At 36.4% G+C, this 16357-nt stretch overlaps 1 pseudogene; it reads left to right on the top strand.

Moving 5' to 3' along the window:
* Positions 1-15901: 15901 nt before the first annotated feature.
* Positions 15902-16020, top strand: LOC112477803 (annotated as a pseudogene).
* The last annotated feature ends 337 nt before the right edge of the window (positions 16021-16357 follow it).

Here is a 16357-nt window from a genome sequence, read left to right as displayed (position 1 = left end):
ATGAGGCTGGGAACAGGCTCTAATTATGCACAGGTCCCTTATTGGAGGTGCTGCCACAGAGGAGCTGTGTCACTTTATAAATCAGCAGCCCCAGAGCACAAACAGGGTGATTTTTCTAAAGCGAAAGCGCTGTGCAAGGCCAGCTTCTGATTCCACTCACTACTGCACAATGCTGAGAAAAGAGAGTCATAGAATTGAGCTCAGAAGTGGCCTAATTATCTAATTTTTAAAAATTATTATTATAGAAATGTGGATTTCTATTGTGGTTAGGTTTCTGTAATCCTTCCAACAACTCTGTGAGTGCCACAATAGAATATTACTAGATAGTGATAATTCATTAATGTGATATGTTACATTTCTCCAGCCAAGTCAGGGATCAGACTGACTACTGAAAGTAATACCTCAGCATAAGCATACAATGTGCCCCTAATTCCTGAAAATGGCCTGATACTATTATCTTCATGAGAGAGGTTCCCTAGAATTATTTATTGTAGGCAAAGTCCTGGGGCCATGTCTGTAGCTCTACTTGGATCCAGCAGTTTTCTTAGAGAAACTCTAAGGTTTAAAAAATAAAATTCAAATGAGTAAACGCGAAGATCTAATTGGCACTATTAAGCAATTCATGAATCTAAGTTGTACAAAATGAAAGGTTTTTATAGGAAAAAGGGCGGGGCAAGGGAACTTTTAACAAAAGAAAAGAAAAGATTATTTTTAGACCAGAACATCTTTATCTTTTGAGGGGAAGAGAATGGCAAGGGTTTTTATCATGCAGATTACCTTTTCTTTTTGGGGTGGGGGCATGGGGAGAGGACTCAAGTGACAGATTATTGGTCTTTGGTCAGAAAATTCTAGGCTGGTCAAGTAAAGTTATATTTCTAGAGAGGTCGAAATAGCAGTTAGGTCAGGTATTAAATCTAGGCTTGATATCATGGACTTTAGTACAAGTGATGTTATTTTGGGCCTGTGGTTTTCTCTTTAACAGAATCTATTAGCTAAAGTTTTGTGCAAATCACTTCATCTTTGAATGGCAAAATTATCATAAATTTGATTTGGAGCTATTTAAGCTAGTAAAATTAATCAAATCTTATTTTCTTTTTGTACTCTAGAAAAAAAAGGTAGCTTTAAATATGTCTGAAAAATATCATCCCTTCGAACAATCACGCTGAGAGTAAAAGGTTATAGATCATTGATTATACTTCCTAGGAATATAGACTTATGAAGGCAGTAGCCAAACCTAGGCCAATAACTTCGAAAGAAAAAAGATGTGGAAAAGAGCAGATGCGAGGATGACAGTTCAAGCTAAGAACCACATTCCTCATGCTTTCTCTTCTCCTCTGTTTGTTTGTTTGTTAATTTTTTCCTGTTCCAGTTCCACTAGGGGAAAAAAAAAATACTGTGGTGACAGGGAAGGTATAAGAATAGGTGGTAGAGGCCTGGATCCTATTTGACCCTAAAGCACCCAATAATGGAAATATATGTGTCTATCTGAGTGCTATTTATAGATGTGCTGTGTTTTGTCTTCCTTTTGAAATTCTATGTCAACTTTTGCTAGTTGGGACCCAGCAAGCTGTAGAGAAAAGCATGCTGCCTGACGACTTTTGCCTCTGGGGTGAGTTACTAGTCCTCTGTGTCGAGCAGCCCCTTTCATAACATAGCCTAGCCCTGAAGGGAACGACCTCATTAATGCTCAGAGATCATTTAGAAGAATACTATCACCTTTGAATTCAGCCAGTCTATGGAAGCTCACTTTCTGAGGTCTCCAGCGTGAGGCCCTATCTTCTCATATGATCCACACCCACAGAAATTTAATCTGCTCATTACAGAATTGATAAAAAATATCTCTCCAAGGAATGTTCACAACAACTAAGAAATGCTGCTGCACATTGAACAGTTTGCATACTATTAAACACAATATGGTTTATATATGTGAAAAGTACACTTAGTGTAGACAAACCTAATTCTCTCTCAACTGCATCTGCACAGCCTCTGAGATCCACACAAAACTTTAGGGTAATGACAGACAAATAAAAACTCAGCCTACGGTTGGGAAAGTTAGATTTTAGCTGACTGAAGATTCTGATGAGAAAAGTTGAGCTATGTGGAAATTTAGCCTTTTAACTAGATCCTATAAATCTCTCTCTTTCTCTCTCTCTCTATATATACACATACACAATTTGTCTTAATACTTCTGAATATTTATGAGATTTTAGTGTTTTTCTCCCAATATATGTAAATACATTGCTAAATATACCATAACCCATTTGAGTAGAAGATGAAATCCTATGTAAAACATACTCATTGACATAGACATATATTGCCAACAAAGTATAAAAATATTGTACTTGATTTTTTTGCTTTATTTATCATTTTTCATTTATCCAGTGTGTTAATACTTGAAGATTCAGAAAAAACACGCCACTACTACGTTAGAAGCCTGTTTTCTGCATGTGACAGTTTAGCTGAGGTGATCCATGACCACATATTTTTCCTACTATTTAAGCTTAACGGAACTCTTTGAAACTTGGAAATGTTCAGGAATCCCACTTGTAAAAATATCCAGGGATTTTAAGTTTGTACTAAAATGAGCAAAATCCATATTTAGCAGGAGACAGTCTTTTCTTACTGCTATGTTTCTGATAAAAACAAAACCAGGAAGCACCTACCTAAGCAAACCAGTCAGACCCTGAAGGCATTGGTAACTGTTCCATTTGCTCCAGACACTTATCATTCATCAAAGATGTGAGAGATTCTGATTGACAAAACAAGGTGCTTCCCTTTCTAAAGTGTAATGTCAGAATGCAAATTCCTTGATTTATCATTTTCTGCTAGGTATTGTGTGACAGAAAGACATTGTAGAAGCACCAGGTTTTTTTTAGATGGACTTTTCACTTTCAAACTTACTTTAAATAAAGGAAAATGCTTAGATACTTCATTTTCAGTTATTAAAACAAAACACTAGTCATTATATGCAAGACTTAAAAAAAATCTGGGAGAGCATTAAATCATTATTCATTTACTCATCCCTTGAATAGTTTTTTATTGCATACTTACTACATGTCTGTCACTTATCTAGAGACTGGTAAACAGTGATTTAAAAATTATATATATAGTTATGTCTCTTACGTATGGAAGAGAGAGGTAATTGATAAAAAAAACAAGTAAACAAATAGTTTAGAGACTATTTAGACAAATAAAACAGGACTGTGTAATGGAATCTGGGGGTGTATATAGTTGGGTAGTCTGGAAAAGTCTCTATAATATAAAGTGATATTTGAGCCTGGTATCTATGTTAAGCAGGAGGAAACCCTACAGTCAGTGCAAAGGCCCTAAAGTAACAATGGCCTAGTGTGTCTGATGGCGATGTGGCCTAATGATATGACCAGAGGGTAGGTCTGAGAGGTGGAGCAGGCAGGAAATCTCCTCCTGAAAGGTCCACATCAATCACTGGATCATTCCTGAATGACAAAACGCTTCCAGGAGAAGATAAACAGGAGCAATGACTTTATGTTGGGTAGTCAGACAAGGCATCTTTAAAGATGTAATATTTAAGCAAAGACCAGAAAGACTGGATCCAAGTTCAGAAAACTAGAGTGAAAAAAAAATATTCTGGGCAGTGGGAACCATAGATGCGGAAGCTTTGCTATAGAAAAGAACTTCATGTGTTTAGAAAACAGAAAGGAGGTGGATTCATTTTTCATGACTGATGAAATAAAGTACCACTAACTTGGTGATAAAACAACAGAAATTTATTTTCTCACTGTCCTGGAAACTATAAGTCTGAAATTGAGGTGTCAGGAGAGCCATACTTCTTGAGATTTTGAGTAGATTCTTTTCTTGCCTCTTGGTGGCTTTTGATGGGAATTTTTGATCCTTGACTTTTCTTGGTGTGCAACTGAGTCACTCCCACTTCTGCTTTTATCATTACCTGGTGTTCTTCCTGTGAGTCTGTGTCTTCCCCTCTTATTGGGACACCAGTCATATTGGATTAGATCCCACATTAATGACCTCATCTTAACTTAATTACATCCTCAGCAGCACAAATGAGGTCACATTCACAGGTACCAGGAGTTAGTACTCTAACATATTTTTGGAATTGGAGACATAATTCAACCCACAGCAGGTGGTCATCATCGCAGAAGTTGATGAGCAAGTTGGAGAGTAGCATTAGTTTGCATGGGTGTGATGACAGGTGTCACTGCAACCCTTATAGCCTGTGGTGAGCAGTTAGGATTTTATTCCAAGTAAATAACGAGCTTCATATAAAGAAAAAATATGATGCAGTTTATGTCTTTATATGGTCTCCAGATGCTGTAAAGGGACTGATTTAGTTGGTAGAAGACTGGTAGTAGAGAAAGAAGGCTACTGTAGTGGTCAAGGAAGAAGGGCTATCAGGGCGGTGGAAAGAATCAGATGGACTTGACATACATCTTAGAAAAGAAACAGGATTTGGCAAAAGGTTAAGAGCAGTTGTGCAGAAGAAGAGAGCCATCAAAGATGATGCCTAGGTTTCTGGCTGGCTTGAGCAACTGGGTAGGTTATAATGCCATATACAAAGAAGAGGAAGACAGAGTATGAATAGGTCTGGGGAGACAGTCAGGAATTCGTTTGGGCATCATAAATCTGAGATGCTTATGAGACATTCCATAACACGTTTCAAGAAAGCAGACAGGAATGAGTCTGGAATCAGGAGAGAGATTTGAACTAAAGATAAGAATCTGAAATATTTTGAAATATAAAAATGTTTTAAAATTTTATTTTTTATTGTTGATCATCTTAATGTGTTACTATTTATATATACAATTAGAGTTTTGTATACATATGTTATCTAAATCTAATGTAATTAAAACCTAATTCACCACCTATGGCTCAGGAGACAACTTGGTGACACAAAAAAAGGTGATAGAATATTATTTCTGGTACTCGCAAAAACTCATATATGAGCCTGCAGCAAGTCTAAATCTTTGATTCTGCTATTATGGACAATCTTTATATTTGCATGTTAATTAGGATGCATTTCAAATTGAGTAGGAAGCAAAGAGGGTATTGCATTTATAAATATTACTAGGCAAGCAAAAATATGATGACCAAATTCTATCAGGTTCGGGTTAGGTGCATTTTTAAAGCTCTTTGCGAGACTACCTCATTGTATTGCCGTGACTCAAAGTCAAAGCTTCTCAATGGCTCAGACCGAGACTTGAACCAGTTTGTAAAATATTTTTACTTTATACACAAATCCTCCTGAGGCCGGGTTTAAGAGACCAGATTCCTAAGAGTTAGCTATAGAGCAAAAAGACTGTACCTTAAACATGAATTGTAAACTGCTCATCTTCTTGTGCTTTCCGCCATCTCCTTACATTCATGTGAGGAGCGGTTAGGCCACAAGGAACAAAGCCTTGGTTCAGGCAAATTGAGTTTTAATTAATTTCAAAACATCTCTATTCTAACCTAACAGCACGACAAAGCAGGCAAAATAGTTTGAGCCAGCAACATACTCAAACAGAATACAAAAAATAAAACCAAGGGTTCTTATGACTGATTAAATTTAGTTTTAAATTTTAGCTCTAGAAATCCTCTCTCTCTCTCTCTCTCTCTCTCTCTCTCTCTCTCTCTTTCTCTACCCCCTCCCCCACCACCCCCTCAGAGACCTAGCCACGCCCCTGGATAAGTAGCAACCCCTGAGGCTGCAAAAGATGGTAGCCTGGACCTTATTAATGGTCACAAAGTCCAGTCCTCTGGCAGGCTAAAGATAACATCTTGTCCTAAGTTATGTCTCAGCCCCTGAGCCCTAAAGTGGAACAACCCCCTGGCTGCTTTCGCATGAAACCAGACAGACACCAGAAAAGACCTCAGAACTGTCCTCAAGACCAGAACAAATTGTTTATTACTCTTATCTCACCTCCAACCAATCAGCTCCCAATACTACCCTGAACCCTTTCAAGCGGTCCCCAACCTTTTTGGTACCAGGGACCAGTGCTCTTATGAGAAAAAAATACCTGGTGATCTGAGGTGGAGCTGAGGCAGTGATGCGAGAGCTGGGGAGCAGCTGTAAATACAGATGAAGCTTTGCTGGCTCACCTCCTGCTGTTCAGCCTGGTTCCTAAAGTTGGGGACCCCTGCATGGCATCTTCTGATTTTACCTTATATAATCTGTAACCTACATGCCATTGGGGAGTTCAGACTTTTGAGCATTAGCTTCCCATTCTCCTGGATCGTGCCATCCATCAATAAAACAGACAATATTTCTTCACTGCAATTCTCAGTGTTTAGTGTTTAGCTCTGCTAATGCCAAGTGGACGGACTCTTTCTGTTCTATAACAAATATGTATGTTTCTTTATTTGGTGTTGTTACAACATGTAATGTTCAGTAATTTTTTAGGAAAACATATATAATATGCTTTTTTAATGTTCTAGGTATAGATTAATATATATTATATGTATATACATATTTAAATATAAATTATGGTAAGTTTATCTTTGCAGTAAAATGATTGCCTAGACCTAAAGTCAATCCCTAGCCTACATCATATATTTTCGGAATGGAAAATGTTTCCTAATTTTTATTAATTTGAGAAGACAGAAAAGTGCTTTCAAATGTTATATATTTAAAAAAATAAATTATCATCTCAAAGACTTCCTAGGAAGAGGGGATAGCACTGAATTACTTTGTAAAATATGGGAGTTATGAGCCAGGTTAATGTGGTTATTGTGGTCATAGAGTTTTGCCTGGATCAAAACCACAAGCATCAAGAAAAAGTAGAGTTCCAAATATCACATCATCACAATAAATATAATTAACTACTGTAAAGAGGCCAAGCTCAGGAATCTGGGAGACTCCAAAGATATTGGATATTTTAAAATCATTTTCAGAGAACAGAAATTACATGGTTCTTGAAAATAAAGCTCACACTCAATCTGATTCCATCCATTAGAAAATTCATGCCGAATATCCAGTGTCTCAAGTGAGCCCATGTGGCATCCAATCTGGAGGAATTTGTTTGTTTGTTTTGGGTCTGACTTTAGCATGGGGTTATATTTCATCATCAGAATCAGCTATTGTAACCAGTTGGCATATGACTAGCCCTGATTGGCTTTGCCTGGTTTAGTTTATTAATAAAGGGATTCAGTTCCAGGGTTGGCGATCCTGATAGAATTGGAGAGTGCAGGAGGGGAAAGGCTTGATAAAATCAAACTTTGCCAAAAAGGTGAAGTACAATTGTTAATTTAAAACATCTTTTGTGATTTTGTCATTGCTTTACATTATGTTATTGTAAGTAAAGACTGAGCAGATGTAATACCAAAAAATGACAATCAGAAAATTTGCCTGCAGCAGTTTTGACTCCAAATATGAAAGATGTGATTCTAAATAATGCTTCAGAAATGCAACTATTTCAGGCCAAAATCATAGCTTAGAAACTAAATGCTTTTAACATAGTACACAACACAACAGGATACAAAATTAAAACTTCGGTATTTAGAAAACATCACAGATCCTTATTACTTTCTAAGTACTCCATGAGCACCTAAATTTCGCGTATTAGTTTGAAGGCCAAGTATTCCATATTAGCTGATTAATTCAGGCATCTCCTTTTAAAACAAAGTTTATATATTTGTTAATGTTCATAACTTCTAAGTCTAGGATCCCATTTTCACTGAATTTGGAGTCAATTTCATTTAAAAATAATATTTTGATGTTTTTAATTCCTGAGACAATTGTATTCAGGCCTCATATTCCTTTACTTGTAAGGAGTTGATTTTGTAGGCACTCTCTTACAATACGCAGACTTCTCAAAGTCAGTCCTTTAGAAGTGCTCTCCGACCACACTTTAATGGACATGAGATTCATTTAGTGTAAAATGCAGATCCAGTAGGGCTAGAGTGGGGCCCAAGAGCCTGAAAGAGCTCTTGGGTCATGCCAGTGCTACTGGTTCAAAAACCACTCTGATTTTCAAGATTATAGAAAACTTATTGTCTTTTTCCTAAACCTGCTTTTCATATTGCGCGCTATCTTTCAGACAACTGGATTATTATTTATCCTTCAGCACTACTGCATACTTCTCTCTGCTTCACCATCACATGCATTGCCCTCCTCTCCTCACACTCTACAGACAAATCCTATTTTGTGCTCACTCTTGTAAAATCAGCCTCTGAAACACCTGGATTTGTTTCCTACCCTTCATGAACCTTGCCACTTTCATATTTGATCTCATAATTCTCACTCGAACTTTTTTCCTTGTCTCCTACCTAATCAGTCCTGTTTCTTTTTTCTGCCAGTTCCTTCCCCTTCAATATACCACTGCCTACCATAACAAAGTGATCATCCCAAAGCACACATTTCTACCACAATATTACATTTCTTCAATATCCTTCCCTCAAAACAAACTTCTCTCTCTCTCTCTCTCTCTCTCTCACACACACACACACACACACACACACACACACACACACACACACACGACACACTCTTACATATCCTTCAGGATCACCACAAAGTCACCTCATCCTTCAAAACTGTTCATCTTTATTCACGGCAGAAAGAGTATTGTCTTGTCCAGGATCTTTTAACATTTATTCATTACTCTTTATGGAACTAGAAACATTTTATAATAATAACTTGTTGCAGATTTGTCTACTTTATAAATCTTAAAATGTTGAAATGCAAGAACTGGGTCTTATTATTTTATTCTCAAAACCTAGCACAGTACTTGCCACTGAATAGACTCATAATAAATATTGGTTGAATGACAGGTTTTTTAAGTTTAAATGATCTCACTGATTTAATAAAAAAGTGCTCTTTACATCTAAAATAAATATAAAAATAAAAATGTTGACTATCATCAATCTATACCCATGGTTCAAACAATTGATTCCATAATTTGAAGGTATATAGCTAATACTTACTGAACACAAATAATTTGAGACAAGAATAGTTGGATATATGAAATTTTAATCTCTCAAGAAGTACAGTTTTAAATATTTTATTTCAAAGCTCCAAAATCAAATTAATTTGAGTCTTTATTATTAGTGAAATTCTATAAACTAAGTTATCTTGAAGTAAAAGGTAACTATATGTAAAGTACTCTTATCTATACTTATGCAGTGAATCACTTTCGGTGCATGTTTTTTATTATGTGCCTATCATATTTCAAACACTGGGCTGGTGCTGGAAAGAACCAGAACTGGTCTCTGCCACTAAATTTCTCTTGGTGAATTCTTCATGGTGCTGTGGATAAAGCTTGGTGGTTTCCCGTCTTTATCCTGCAACAAGGTGTACACAAAAGATTGACTCATGGCCTGCCACAGGCTGAGTACTTTGAGCAAGAGAAGGGTGGTAGAAGTTTCTGAAAGGAAAATATGGAAGATGGCACTAACAGAAATAGGAAACCATTAGCCTCAAAACATACACCCAAACTAATGTCCACAGAGTGAGCAATTTTATTACACTAACTCTTTATTGCATTCTCATATCCACTTGCTTATTTCATCTTCTCAATAATTCTGGAAGAGAGGTAAGGCAAATATGATTTTCCCAATTGGACCTAGGTGTGAATAATTAAAATGTCATATCCAAGTTTACACAAGTACAAGCAGAACCAATACTCATGCTTATCTGTTCTCCTGTAGGCACGCTTTCCCTCTACTGCACCCCATGCTCCTTGGGTCTGTTTCACATAGTGGCTCTGAGACTTTTTAAGGTGGCATGTAGCAGGAGCGCTCTCACTAAAGGACTCACTAACAGTCTGAACAGCAGCGCATTGCCATTTGGTTTGGGAGGAATTGCTTTTGCTTGAAACCATATTGTCTATCTACCACCTGGAAATTCCACTTGTTTTGTTTTGAATTTTATCTTCCCACTTAGTTCTATCTCAACCAGTAAAAGGGATTAAAAGATATGTGATAAGAATTTAAATAGAAATGTTTTGTACAAGTTTGGAGGATAGAAAAAGCAAATTAGGAATAGGAACATGGGCCAAAGTAGAAAGAGAAAAATTATCAAAATTGTCAGCAAGTGATGTTAATGACAACTGCCCTGGGTTGGCATTTGTCCTTTAAACACACACACACACACACACACACACACACACACACACACACACACAAATAGGTTCAGTCATCTCAATAGGGTTTTACAGTTCTCACGTTCATCTTTAGACAAGAGAACTCTGAAATAATGAAGTTAATAGAACAAAGATAAAAACATTGTCAGGCACCTTCTCAAGGACGCCTCCTCACAATGACAAGCCCAGTATTTGCGGGTAGCAATTCAGAATTGAAAACTAGTAGGTTAAGATTTTGAAAGACATTTGGCATAAAAACTACATATTTCTTTCATATTACTCTTCATCCATGTTTGAATTTGTTTTCAAATTATGGCCCTAAAACACTTCTCCTGAAGCACAGGAAAAAATATGTGAAATTCTGAAGACTGTAGCTGTTATTCTGGACTGTTTAATCACTTGACCATCTAAATACTATATTTGGATTATAAAAGTAGTCTCAAGAGATGTCAGATTGAAGGCAGGTAATTTTCTTTAAAGGAAACAAGTGGCATAAACAGAATACTGACAGGGCAGAAACTAGCACTGTCAGATTCCATATGCTTGTATTTTTAGAACAGGATGCAGCGAAACAGAAGGAAAGGGATCTAGATAAATAAATGAGACACCGTTTGTGACAAGCGAGGCTTTTTTTACCTATTGAACAAACACGAAGACTGCAGTCGTCTTTGGCAGGAACTTCACAGGAAAAAGCCAAGACAGAGAGTCATGCTATTTATGTAGCAATCCAATCCTTTTCCTGAATGTCTTTCTATAGAAAAGGCAGACCATTAACAATAGAATATTAACCAATTTAAATGTAATAGCTTGCCTATGTTGAGAAGCTGCTGCTGAAATGTATCCCAACAATTATTTACGGGTTTCTACGGCTCTTTATCTGAAAGGGGGAAACAGGAGCTGAGACCACAAAGACATATTTTTTCTCTCCAATGATCCATAATAGATATAAACAAGATGATAATGCTCTGAATCTTTTTAATTGACCTGACCATAATAAATTGCAGCTGGATATATTCCCTTTCTGGTGTTCTGAAGTCACTCGCACTTCAGACATTAGGAAGTCATCACATTGCCAAAGGTTTATCTCAGAGTCAGAGAATGGCAGACGGCGGGAGCTGCAAGGGGTCTTTTACATCGTTCCTTTCCTTTCCCAGAAAACTAGGTTTAGGCTTGGCTGTCAGCCCATAAAAACCTTCCAAACAGTTATCAAGAGCAAAAATGGGTTTTCAAAGTCTGTATAATAGAATATATCAAAGCTTCAATTATTTATTTTTTAAATATGTAAATCACAGCTGCATAAGTTTTTGTCAATATGGTTTTAAAAGGAAATGAAAACGACAAGAAAATCCCATTATTGGCAACTAATAATGTGTTTGTGAATAAACAGGTAAATTATATCAGCGGTATCCTTTTTTTTCCCCAGCAAAAACCATACCCCACATCTTGTTACAGCTTTCAACTTCACCTTGCATTTAAAAGTACATCTACATAGAAAGGCATGTACCTGAGGCAATGAAACTGAGCTCGGACCAAACAATTCGGTTAAGTTTAGCCAGAAGCTCGCTGCCTGTCTGCACAGATGCCAAGCAGCACAAATTGGGACTTGCACTGAGACACATTCATCACGAACAGGAACATGCCTAAGCACAGCTTCATCTAATCTGGCACAGTCAGCAGCTCCCAGGAAACAACAGTAACAGAAGCTTGAGCTGCCCCAGCGTGATTTCCCCAGCAAGGAGTTTCTCTGAGCAAGCTCTTCAGGTATTCACCAGGGGAGGAGGCAGCATCAAATGCATGGACAAATCTTCAAACAATTCTACCAGTGGTTGGTTAGAGAGGACAATATCAACATATACAGTGCCATGGTTCAAACACCATTTTTTTTTTTTTAAGTCACATTCATACACAGGTAGAGTTACCACGTTGACAGAATTATCTCCAAATAATGATGGCTTGGGAGGAAGTTTTCTCTGCTAAATTCCAGCTGGTGAGTGAAGCATTTTGCTTAATTTATAGTCACATTCTCTCAGGGTTACCATAAACACTATAGAACTGTGAGGTCCGGCGTAGTAGTCACTAGTCACAAGTAACTATTAGCACTACACATGGGACTTGTACAAATTGAGATACACTATACAGGTAAAATAGATGTGGCATTTTGAGGAGTGAATATAAAAAAAGAATGTAAAATATATCATTAATAGTATTATATTGATTACATGTTAACATTCTCTTTCGGATGTATTTGGTTATATAAAATATATTAATAAGATTAATACCTCCAGTTTATATATTTTTTTGAGGTTACTAGAAAAATTTAAATTGCATATGTTGTTTCTATTTGTAGTTTATAATTTGATTCCATTGGACAGTGATATTCTAGAATATTTGAATTTTCAAGCCTAAAAGTACCAATTTTATTCATTTTCACAGCAATGCCAAATACAAAGATTTTTTTTTCAGCTGTGTCAGAAATTATTTTAGCATTTTGCACATTCTCAAAATAATTTTTTTAGGCTGTTGAATTATGGATTAATTAGCTTTATTCTATATCAGATAAACTATAACTTTTTAATGTAATTGACATTTTCTGAGGAAAAAGTATAACTCTACAGTTATATGCTAATTAAAACAAAGACATTTTCATTAAAAAACAAACAAACATGTATTATTTGCCCACTTTGCAGTAGGTGGTATGCTGTGTTCTGGAGTGGGGTAAAAGCATAAGATAAATTCCTTGTTTTCAAAGAGTCTCTGTCTCAAGGAAGGGACAATCTTGCACAAAGTTAAAATGACAACAAAACAATTCAAGTGAAGGAAGAGTGATGAAAACACAATATGTATGTAAACACAGTAGAGGAAGAAGCTCACTGCCTGTGGAATTGTCCTATTACAGCATAGGCCTATCACTGCACATATGTTCCCGCAGTTCTCCCGTTTTACAGATGAGAAGGATGAGGTATGGGGAGGTGAAATTCTTTACATAAAGACAGCAAGATGGGAAACAAGGATGCAAACTCACATCGAACTACCCTAAATCTCATCATTGTGTCTCTCCACCCCAGGAAGGCCAGTGACAAAGAACATGCAAAGGAACATTCTCACAGAGGAAATGCCATTTCTAAGGAGCTCTAACAAAAACTCCACATGTCTAGGAAAAGGGAGTAATTCTGTCTGCTAATCAGATTTCCTGAAATAAATTGAAGGTTCAATAATCTGTTCCATTATTTGTAATATCGCAATTTTCAAATTTTTAAGATTCACTGTCTTGCTAAGAGTCTACTTCCCCTAACATTTAGGTCCATCATTGCTTTGCAAATATCCCATTATAGTCCACAACCCAGTTATCTACGCTACGAGGAGGACATTCACTAGCGATAAAGTCCTCTGGAGGCCAAAATGCTCTCTCCTCCCAATGTTCATACATCGAAAGTCCTCAACCTGGGATCTTCTAAAACAGGATCGACAATAAGAAATATTTACATTATTGCAGGACATTTGGTCTCTACCACAAGTTCCCAATTCTTGTGTTGTAGCATGAAGGCATCTGTGGAAAACCAGTGAGCATGGCTGTATGTATTCCAATACTCAGATTCAAGTTTTGTATAATTTTTATGTCACAAAATATCCTTCTTTGGAATTTTTTTTCTCAAAATTAAAAGATATAAGAACCATTCTTAGCTCACTGCCCCATTCTTAAACCTGTCTCTTTTGTGACAATTGTCTTCTTCAGAGAAAGCTCATAATCTTTTTACTTGTTCTGTTTCTGAGGTATTTTTTGAGAATTGTCATCAGTCTGTCCTTTTAAATGCAGAAGCATTCAAACATAATCTATGAACACATGCTAGTAGGTTAATATGCCTCTTAAATGTGGCAGTGAAAATTGATTAAAATTCTCCCAGTATGGTCTTCTAGGACTGGCCACAGTGGAATATGTTTCATTAACAGTCCAAAATTGTGTTTGCACTATTCACTGAACATGTTTAGAAATGATCAATGAAGAAAGTTCTAAACTTACATAATTGAGTTTTTTGCTCCTTTTTTTTTTTCTTTCTTTCTTTTTTTTTTTTTCCATGCTAGTTAGTATTCATCAGCTCCCCAGAACCGGAAAAGCAAGCCCACGTATCCCATTTCCATATATATACTGCCTGCCAGCCTCCCAGAGTGCCTTCTATTTCCCCAGTAGTTCTAAGTAACAGAACAGAAAAGTCATTTTATTTAATCCTTGCAACAAACCTGGGAAGTAGGCCTTATTACCTCCATATTTACAAATGAGGAGCCTCCTCTCCCAGCACTTTCCCTGTGCTCCTTTCTCCACCTCTGTTCTACTGCCAATGCATTTAAAACCTGGTTCCAAAAATTATTCCAAGACCGGTGGGTTCCTCCAATTCCTGTTTTAGTGGTGCTGGTTTACAAAGCAGAAAGAGACATGAAAACAAATAACTGCACTATGAAGTGGTTAGTGTTTTCAGAGAGAGATAACCAGGGGTTGCATGGGCGCCAAGAGGGCACGAAGAAATGAAAAATGACAGGGAATAAAAAAAAAAGGAGACAGAAGAATGAGAACTTATTTTTGTCTTCTTGTCTTTTCGTGGTTAGCATTTATATTCATGCCCTAATCAAAAGTGTTTTGGTCTTTTTGTGGAAAGTAAATTCAAATAGAGAGGACTCAAAAATGAGAAAAGTCAATGGGTCTGTGTTAGGGTTTTTAAACCCTGAGGATTTAAACCAGAAAACAATGTACTTAAGAATATGTCGACATAATTTAAGGACAAAAGTGTTGACTCCACTGTACTGAGTCCAGAATATTAAATTTTTATGGTTCTAAACATTAACATTTTAAAATAGCATTTAATTTTTATCTATTCATATGTAAGAAACATTTCCAATACAGGAAAAAAAAAAGAGTTTACATTCTAAAGCCAGGAAGCTTCATAGTTAATACCAGTTAATTGCCCTGGTATATTACCCTTTGTGGAAAAGTTTACTTTGATAATATTACCATCTCTTGCCAACCTGTCATTAGTAAGGGGGTAAGAAGAAATACTTTTAACCCAATTATGCATTCCAGCTGCTTGTCAATGTCAGTTGTATTAGCACAACTGAGACTTAGCATTAAACCTGAACTATAATCAAATGATTATTTAGTCTTTTCTTTTTAATCGGTTGTTTCTCCCGCATAAAAGGTGAATTCTGTTCACCTTTTGAAAAAAAAGATGGAGTCCTAATTCAAGAGAATATATGAAAGAGTATCGTTTCTCACGTGGAAATTAATCAGATATATCAACATTTATATGAATCTTTTATATCAATGGAGAGAATGCAGAAGCATTCAAGGATAATCCCAAATGAATTATCCAAATGAACAATCCAAAAAATAAAATTTTATTTTCTTTTATGGTTTGACTGAAAAATTGCAAAACCTCAAAAGTGACATTTCTATGCATTGAAAAAAACTCGCTAAGAGATTTAAAATCACCAGGCCCATTGGTTTCAGTTCCTTCAGGGCAATTTTGATTTCCAACAACCACAGTAATATGTGATGCACAATCTCCCTTTGTGCACTTGAATATGAATATTTGAAAATTTGAGAATCCATTTCAAAAAAGTTAAGCCCATACTGTGAAGTTCTGATTCAGTCTTTTAGTACCAACCAATGGCTGAAATGATCAAATCTATTAAAAAACCTCGGGCCACAGTATATAAATTGTGAATTGAAGCAAACTTCCAAGCACTCAATTTGAGCCCTGGATACCCCTATTTCCAGCACACGTCTTGCTAAATTATAGCCTCCTTGGTCCCCAGAGTGGATAATCTATTGTCTAGATTTAAAAGACATACTTAGAGTCTACAGCCATGCTACCCTGAACAAAACCGATCTCGTCTGATCTTGGAAGCTAAGCAGGGTTGGGCCTGGTTAGTACTTGGATGGAAGACCACCTAGGAAGCCCAGGTACTGTAGGCGAAAAAAATAAGGGATTGTAAACTGACAAGGTCCTTGCAATCTGTGAGGTAACCAAGGGTTGCCTCAGCTATAACAAAATATAAATAAATAAATAAATAAATAAATAAATAAATAAATAAATAAATAAATAGTAAAAAAAATAAAATAAAAGGCGCACTTAGAATATGAGGTAAATAAATAAAGTTGCTATACAATCAGGGTTAAGATTAAGATGAACAGCTACTTGCAACTGTGAATATCAAAGATGCGAACACAGGGACCTTTGCTATGGAAGGTATTTCCAAGAGAGCAGAAAACAAATATTGTTGGTACATGATCCACCATTGTCATCCTGAGC

Source organism: Pteropus alecto, unplaced genomic scaffold (genome assembly GCF_000325575.1).
Source record: "Pteropus alecto unplaced genomic scaffold, ASM32557v1 scaffold13, whole genome shotgun sequence".
Taxonomy (NCBI): Eukaryota; Metazoa; Chordata; class Mammalia; order Chiroptera; family Pteropodidae; genus Pteropus; species Pteropus alecto.
The sequence above is the reverse complement of the archived record's forward strand: the minus strand, read 5'-3'. Positions and strand labels throughout refer to the sequence as shown.